The sequence below is a fragment of the Schistocerca cancellata genome, chromosome 12 (genome assembly GCF_023864275.1).
Source record: "Schistocerca cancellata isolate TAMUIC-IGC-003103 chromosome 12, iqSchCanc2.1, whole genome shotgun sequence".
NCBI lineage: Eukaryota > Metazoa > Arthropoda > Insecta > Orthoptera > Acrididae > Schistocerca > Schistocerca cancellata.
In genome coordinates, this window is record NC_064637.1 from 150,210,095 (window position 1) to 150,219,344 (window position 9,250).

The 9,250-nt window shown below is 45.6% G+C and overlaps 1 non-coding gene across 1 annotated transcript; it reads right to left on the reverse strand.

Moving 5' to 3' along the window:
* Positions 1 to 3,131: 3,131 nt before the first annotated feature.
* On the reverse strand, positions 3,132 to 3,205 carry Trnat-ugu (transfer RNA threonine (anticodon UGU)). The gene has a single exon. It is a non-coding gene; the product is annotated as a tRNA-Thr (tRNA).
* Between the last annotated feature and the right edge of the window lie 6,045 nt (positions 3,206 to 9,250).

Here is a 9,250-nt window from a genome sequence, read left to right on the forward strand (position 1 = left end):
CGACCGGAGCGCCAAGAACCGCTCTGTCACACCGGCCAGCTGAATGTCGTTTAAATTTAACATCTATTTCGTGATTATTTTATTCGCAGGTTAAACATAGAAACACTGCACGTCGGTGAATACTACTTATTTTGCCTTTCAGTACAATACCTGTGTCTGGTAGCACTTTCAGAGCGCTGCTAATTCGAAGATAAGCTTTTAAATTGAGGTCTGTCAGGGAGCTTCGATGGCAGATTTCGTTTTCTTCAGTGCACACAACAGTATCTCTCACAGATGTGTGGGTCCCAATATCAACGTAATCGTAGCTGCAGACTTGTGAAGATGTACAAATTTATGTTGAAGAAAGAAAATTTATACGAGTCTGCAAGACTTATTTCATCATGAAACTTAAGACTCAGCTGCCTTTCTCACCGGAGGACTATAACAGTAGCTAGGCGTTCTGTCCTGGCGTGTTATAAATTCATACTGCTGCACCTGACCTACGCTTTGAACTTCATAACCCTGCTCTAATCCTACTCTCCGTCGATTTAGAAGAGCCGCTCTCCACTTTAAGCGCAGCGCCATTAAACATACACGCTTGCTTTTAAAACTACGGCGAGCTTAACATATCGCCATTCCTGTGAATGAACTTCCCCTGCGCTACATAACGACGTCTGACAGCCGCATTTCGCAGTGAGGGCTCGTGTTCGCCTAGCCCCCTCCTGAACAGGCCTGTTCTCGTTCATTTCCACGTTCACACGAAATATGACCTCTGGGAACAGCACCATTCCGAGGCAGTTTACTGCAACCAAGAGTTGAACCTGGTGCTCTGCTGTTTGTAAACCGATAGTGGCTGTGGTACCATCATCTGAAATGAAAACCTGTCTCTGAAAGCGGCTGTACCGCTCTGAACCATTAAAAACTGGACACATATTATATGGAATGTTGTATCTGAACTGGCCTAAACTTCCACATCCTAAAATATTTACTGTTCTCCCCGAAAGATTATGTATATAAAAATCTGTTTGTGCATTTACCAACAGCCCATTGTCTTCTGTGTACATTACCCTAATTTATCGCTTGAGCCTTGTCCCACCTGCCGCCACCCCGTACCCCCCCCCCCCCCCCCGGGACACGGACGGAATTTATGTACCCCAACTGCCAACTGTCTGTGTCGAGTGTAATCCACGAAACAGTACGAATGTGTTTAGATGTTTGCAAGCCGTGTAACTGAGGCGGAACATGTGGATCAGCCCGGTATTCACTTAGATGGATGTGGAAAACCGCCTAAAAACCACAGGCGCGCCTACCCGAGTCCAGGAAGCAGCGCGTTAGCGCTCTCGGCTACCCTGGCGGGTTGTACGTTACCCTAATGCTATCTTTAAATTGTCTTATGCTACAGTAACGACGCCTGTTCAGAAAATTCCAGTACTACGTCCACAAATTTTTTCTACTCTTACCTTTTATGTATTGTGGATTGTGTCCTTTGGAATACTCTTCCCCACAATTGGTATCTGTACTGTCTGCCATCGGGTTCCCCTAAATGGCAGGCAGCACCGCATAACAGCCACGCTATGAGGGAAACAAACCAACAGCCAAACAGGCGAAGACATCAGGTAAACACGCCGAAGATTCCAGTCGATTAATAGGAACCTTTCCTTTCGCCGCCGCGACATATCCGGCCACGGATTCCTACGCCGGGTTTCTATTGGCTCCAGTTCACTATATAGGCCCGGCCGGCCGAAGACAGACCAGTCTTCCTCCGCTGCTAATGGCAACCGCTATAGCAGAGTCTCCGAGAAGATACCACCGAAGCCGCTGTACTGCACCGCCGATCGAAGTACCAGCCGACCGAGAGGAGCCACATCTCCGGCTGGGTCGACAGACGTTTACATCTATTGTACAGCCAGCTATTGTATTGTAGAAGAAGTTACGTTCAATAAACTGTTGGAGAACACAACAGTAACCGTTCCCAACACCGTTACCACTTCTGGAAACAGTCTTGGTTGCGCCTCTTGCTGGACCGCTCGAAGCGCCGTCTGCAAATTTTCTTTTACCTCGTCTATAGTTGCAAATCTTCGTCTTTTCAATGGGGTTTTCAACTTTGGAAATGAGGAAAAGTCCCCAAGGGCCAGGTCTGTAGAGTACGGAGGATGATGCAGCACAGTGATTTCGTTTTCTGTGCAATAGTCACGCACCAATAGGGATGAATTTCCGGGTGTGTTACCGTGGCGCAAGAGCCATGAATTGCCTCGCCACTTTTCGGGCCGTTTCCTTCACAAATTTTCTCTCAGGCGTTGCAAAACCCCCGATAGCACCATCGATCAAAAGTTTATCCCTGTGGTACGTATTCATGATGAACTGATCATTCAAACTTTTTTGCAGTGAACACGTACTGTGTTGTGGGGCAATCACTCTGTTGTATAAATAATTCAAAAGCCACGATCGCTTAAACAGTGTTTACTGGATAACCGGTTTCAACACACTAAAGGTGCCATCATCGGATCTCAATGTAACTTAACATGCATAACTCATTTGGATATAACGATACATGAGGCAGACCAGCTGATATAAAATCATTTTCGCAGAAATATAAATTAAAAAATTAAAAAACAACTGCTCTCATGGTAATTTTTTCTGCGACAGTGATTCTATATGGGCTGGTCTGCCCCATGTATCGTTATATCCAAATGATTTACGCATGTAAAGTTACATTCAGATCCGATGATGGCACCTTTAGTGTGTTGTTCAAATGTGTGTGAAATCTTATGGGACTTAACTGCTAAGGTCATGAGTCCCTAAGCTTACACACTACTTAACCTAAATTATCATCAGGACAAACACACACACCCATGCCCGAGGGAGGACTCGAACCTCCGCCGGGACCAGCCGCACAGCCCATGAATGCAGCGCCCCAGACCGCTCGGCTAATCCCGCACGGCTAGTGTGTTGAAACCGGTCATCTAATAAACTGTGTTTAAGCGATTTTTGCTTTTGAATTATTTATAATCCTTCAAAGTCAAAGAAAAATATCAGCATGGCTTTGATATTTAACCTGAGCTAATGAGCTTTTATTTGAAATTACAATGAAATGAACACCCTTAGCTGCTTACAGGCGTTGACATACGTCAACGGGGACAGATGAAAATGTGTGCCCCGACTGGGACTCGAACCCGGGATCTTCTGCTTACATGGCAGACGCTCTATCCATCTGAGCCACCGAGGACACAGAGGATAGCGCGAATGCAGGGATTTATCTCCTGCACGCCTCCCGCGAAACCCACATTCTCTACGTATTGTCCCGCACTACATTCGTAGTGCCCCCGCCCATTATACTCATTACTCGCGGCGCGTTGCCGATTCCCGTAAGAGTTCGGGCACTGTTTGTGCATTCGCACAGAAGAAGAAGATGGTAGTGTGGCCGGTGAGCCTTAACTACACAGATACCATTTTGGTATATGCACAGGGTGTTACAAAAACGTACGGCCAAACTTTCAGGAAACATTCCTCACACACAAATAAAGAAAAGATGTTATGTGGACATGTGTCCGGAAACGCTTGATTTCCATGTTAGAGCTCATTTTAGTTTGTTCTTCCACCTACGCTCAATGGAGCACGTTATCATGATTTCATACCTGTGCTGCTAGAACATGTGCCTTTACAAGTACGACACAACATGTGGTTCATGCACGATGGAGCTCCTGCACATATCAGTCGAAGTATTCGTACGCTTCTCAACAACAGAATCGGTAACTGATGGTTTGGTAGAGGCGGACCAATTACATGGCCTCCACGCTCTCTTGACCTCAACCCTCTTGACGTTCATTTATGTGGGCATTTGAAAGCTCTTGTCTACGCAACCCCGGTACCAAATGTAGAGACTCTTCGTGCTCATATTCTGGACGGCTGTAATACAATACGCCATTCTCCAGGGCTGCATCAGCGCATCAGGGATTCCATGCGACGGAGGGTGGATGCATGTATCCTCGCTAGCGGAGGACATTTTGAACATTTCCTGTAACAAAGTGTTTGAGGCCACGCTGGTACGATCTGTTGCTGTGTGTTTCCATTCCATGATTAATGTGATTTGAAGAGAAGTAATAAAATGAGCTCTAACATGGAAAGTAAGCGTTTCCGGACACATGTCCACATAACATATTTTCTTTCTTTGTGTGTGAGGAATGTTTCCTGAAAGTTTGGCCGTACCTTTTTGTAACACCCTGTATAGCTTTTATTTCGTCTAGGAGGACCTTTGCCGATTGATTGTGAAGATTGAACCTTGGTCTCAGCATCGTTAACTGTAGACCCACTTCTCATCACCACTTACGATTCTCATAGGGAACACCTCGTTCTCAATTTCGCGATCTAAAAGCTCTTCACAAACTACGAGGCGAAGGTATTTCTGGTCTTGACTCATGAGCCGTAGGACGAACTTGGCAGCAAGACGGCGCATTCCAAAATGCTGTGTCACGATTTCCTGACATGATCCAACTGAAATGTTACATTCTTCTACAATGGACAGCCGACCTTCCATTGACACGCACAATTTCGTTGACGTTCCTGAAATGAGCGTCGTCGGTAGACGTCGAAGGCCGTCCTGAAAGAGGGTCATCTTTAACTTCCGTCCAGCCATCTTTAGACCCTGTGAACCATTCGTAACAGCGAATGCGGCTTAAGCACGCATCACCGTAGACTTCCTGCATGATTTCGCGTGTCTCTGTAAGGGTTTTCTTGAGTTTCATGCAAAATTTAGCGCAGACGCGATGCTTCTCTAACTCTGCCGGACTAAAATTCGCAAACTGTGCGATACAAAGGTCCTACTCAATACAACACTGAACAATAACCAACAGAGATACAACAATGACACTCTCGGCAGTTAACAATAAACATAGCCGTGCGGAGGCATGCCAATCGCATTTCGCTCCAACACACCACTGGTGCGAAATTACGAAATTTCAAGAATTTTCTGAACAGACCTCGTATTTGTATCGTAATGCTCAGCTAAAGCTTCGATCACGCTGTTATTTACAGAGCTGTGAGTATTAAATTAAAAAGTACTTGAGGAACATAATTTGTTTAATACTGAATAACGAGTAAACTGTTTTTGTTGTACTGATTTTTATTTATTGGAGTTGCAACCCCAATAACTACGTCTGGCGTTCAAGAGCCCTGCCACTATTATTCACGCGAAATTGTTCTGCCGGCCGAGGTGGCCAAGTGGTTCTAGGCACTACAGTCTGGAACTGTGTGACCGCTACGGCCGCAGGTTCGAATCCTGCCTCGGGCATGGATGTGTGTGATGTGCTTAGGTTAGTTAGGTGTAAGTAGCTCTAAGCTCTAGGGCACTTATGACCTCAGAAGTTAACTCCCATAGTGCTTAGAGCCATTTGAACCATTTTTTGAAATTGTTCTTCTTTGCCCGAAGGTCCTGTGCCGCAGTGTGGCTGTTGGGACAACTGTATGCTTTGAGGGCATGTGCCCCATGTGTAAATCCATACCGGCAGACTCGATTCTGACCAAATCTGATGTATCTATTGTTCGGTGGCACATCCTCAGTTGCATGGTGGCCATCCCTATTCGGTGCTGGTCCGCTTATACAGGGTTCAAATTTTAAGTTGACAAACCAGAATAACTCGAAAAATAAGCTTCACACGAAAAAATGTGTAGAATCCAAAGTTGATTATTTTCGAGGGGGACATCTGCTGGTGCTAAAATTAGCCCGCCACCCCAGCCTCTTGGGAGTGGGGCGGGAGGCAACTTGACAATTTCAAGTGCGAAGCCGGCCGCGGTAGTCTAGCGGTTCTGGCGCTGCAGTCCGGAACCGCGGGACTGCTACGGTCGCAGGTTCGAATCCTGCCTCAGGCATGGGTGTGTGTGATGTCCTTAGGTTAGTTAGGTTTAAGTAGTTCTAAGTTCTAGGGGACTTATGACCTAAGATGTTGAGTCCCATAGTGCTCAGAGCCATTTGAACCATTTGAATCAAGTGCGAACCCCCATTTTTTATTGCTGAATCAGAGTCTACATAAAAAACTACGTACATTTTGTCGTAAGCATTTGTTTTGATTCTTGGTAGTTGGCGCTGTAATTCAAGAAATTCCATGTTCACATGTTTGCGTGGAAAATGGTTACGGATACATAAGAAATACTTATTTACTTTGTAAATTTTGATTCGCTAAAACTAAAAGTCTACCTCTCTCCCCATAGGGTGCGGTTTGAGGGAGATGAATTAGAGTTTTACAAATGTTGACCCAAATATTAATTTTTCCAACAGATTCGGATAAGTTTTGTTTGGGTCAACATTTGTTAAACTCTAATTCCTCTCTCTCCTCTCGTCCAGGCTGCGTGTTACAGTAATTCCGTGCTGTAGCAATGTTACTAATGTCAGTAATAAATTATCTTATTTTGTATTTATGGATTCATCCATTACTTCTTGGTAGAACAAATCCGTATTTAAGGTTGAAGCACAAGTACATGCTGTAACAGCATGCGTTCTCAGAAATGGTAAGTTCACAAAGGTACACGCATCACATTGGAACAACCGAAATAAAATGTTCAAACATACCTACGTTCTATACTTTAATTTGAAAAACCTACCTGCTACCAACTGTTCGTCTAAAATTGTGAGCCTAATGTTTGTGACTATTACAGCGCCATCTATCACAAAGCGAAAAAATTAGTCCAACTAAAACATTCATATTTCTTTACGTACTACACGAATACGTAAAAAAAATGGGGGTTCTTATTTAAAAAAAAAACGCAGTTGATATCCGTTTGACTTATGGCAGCGCCATCTAGCGGGCCAACCATAGCGCCATCTGGTTTCCCCCTTCAAGCTAGATGAGTTTCGTTCTTTGTAGTTTTTTCGTTTGATGCTTATTTCGTGAGATATTTGGCCCGGTCACTATCAATGGACCACCCTGCATACCACTGACTGGGAGCAATGTAACATCCCGATAGGACACCACTTGGAGAAGATACCAAAAAGCGAGACGAAAGAGAGGTGGACTCTGCAGTTGGATATTCTACAACAGTTCTCCAGATCCATGCTCGAGACACAGGCACCAATCAGATAATGTAATCTGGTGCTAGGTTCAAATGGCTCTGAGCACTATGGGACTTAACTTCTGAGGTCATCACTCCCCTAGAACTTAGGCCTACTTAAACCTAAGGACATCACACAATCCATGCCCGAGGCAGGATTCGAACCGGCTACCGTAGCGGTCACGCGGTTCCAGATTGTAGCGCCTAGAACCACTCGGCCACTCCGACCGGCCTGGTGCTAAGGACGTGGCCCCTGACAGCTGCGACTTAATAGTCACGATGCTGCCAATCTTCGCCTGCTTGGGAGGACAGGTGAAAGAAAGATTGCAGCAGCACAGAGGCCTCTGCTGGCACGGAAGGCTCCGAGGAACGGAGCGGGACATGAACCAAGTGTTGTGGACTGGCAAGACAGCCAATCCACAGTGACGGGTAGCCGAAAGGCACGCGTTAAAGCTCACGCAGACTGGCGTGAGGTCTGGAACAGTTAAGGGAAATAATAGTAGCAAATAAAGTACGTAGTTGATGTAATACTTAACTTTAATCCATAATTGGAAGACATCGCTCTTGTTGATACATTAATAATCTCAATATAAACTGGAAATGGCGCCTTGCTAGGTCGTAGCAAATGACATAGCTGAAGGCTATGCTAACTATCGTCTCGGCAAATGAGAGCGTATTTGTCAGTGTAGCATCGCTAGCAAAGTCGGCTGTACAACTGGGGCGAGTGCTAGGACGTGTCTCTAGACCTGCCGTGTGGCGGCGCTCGGTCTGCAATCACTGACAGTGGCGACACGCGGGTCCGACGTATACTAACGGACCGCGGCCGATTTAAAGGCTACCACCTAGCAAGTGTGGTGTCTGGCGGTGGCACCACACCAAGGTTGCAAGATCATGGAAGTGCAGAAAGATACTCCCACAGTAGACAGGCTGAGGGGAAAATGTACTCGTATGTGACGAGGAGAGACGAGAAGTACTGGAGACATCACTAGAGTCACAATTCCAAACTCACATCATCGAAGAAACAGTGAGACGGGTGGTTCATCTAAGACAGAGTAGGCCAGAAGCACTCAGGAATAGAAGACACCACGACATCTGTGAACTATGCTGTCATGAAAATTTTTACCAGGAACATGATTCGAACCCAGGTCTCTTACTTATTACGACACACTGCCCCCTTCGTACTTTGTGCCTTCCTCGAGGGCGAGGCCATCTTCCAGCAGGATGACTGTCCCTGTGACAGGCTTGGAATCGAGGTACAATGGCTCGAGGAACATTATCTACATCTACATCTACATCCATACTCCGCAAACCACCTGACGGTGTGTGGCGGAGGGTACCTTGAGTACCTCTATCGGTTCTCCCTTCTATTCCAGTCTCGTATTGTTCGTGGAAAGAAGGATTGTCGGTATGCCTCTGTGTGGGCTCTAATCTCTCTGATTTTATCCTCATGGTCTCTTCGCGAGATATACGTAGGAGGGAGCAATATACTGCTCGACTCTTCGGTGAAGGTATGGTCTCGAAACTTTGACAAAAGCCCGTACCGAGCTACTGAGCGTCTCTCCTGCAGAGTCTTCCACTGGAGTTTATCTATCATCTCCGTAATGCTTTCGCGATTACTAAATGATCCTGTAAGGAAGCGCGCTGCTCTCCGTTGGATCTTCTCTATATCTTCTATCAATCCTATCTGGTACGGATCCCACGCTGCTGAGCAGTATTCAAGCAATGGGCGAACAAGCGTACTGTAACCTACTTCCTTTGTTTTCGGATTGCATTTCCTTAGGAATCTTCCAATGAATCTCAGTCTGGCATCTGCTTTACCGACGATCAACATTATATGATCATTCCATTTTAAATCACTCCTAATGCGTACTCCCAGATAATTTATGGTATTAACTGCTTCCAGTTGCTGACCTGCTATTTTGTAGCTAAATGATAAAGGATCTATCTTTCTGTGTATTCGCAGCACATTACACTTGTCTACATTGAGATTCAATTGCCATTCCCTGCACCATGCGTCAATTTGCTGCAGATCCTCCTGCATTTCAGTACAATTTTCCATTGTTACAACATCTCGATACACTACAGCATCATCTGCAAAAAGCCTCAGTGAACTTCCGATGTCATCCACCAGGTCATTTATGTATATTGTGAATAGCAACGGTCCTATGACACTCCCCTGCGGCACACCTGATATCACTCTTACTTCGGAAGACTTCTCTCCATTGAGAAT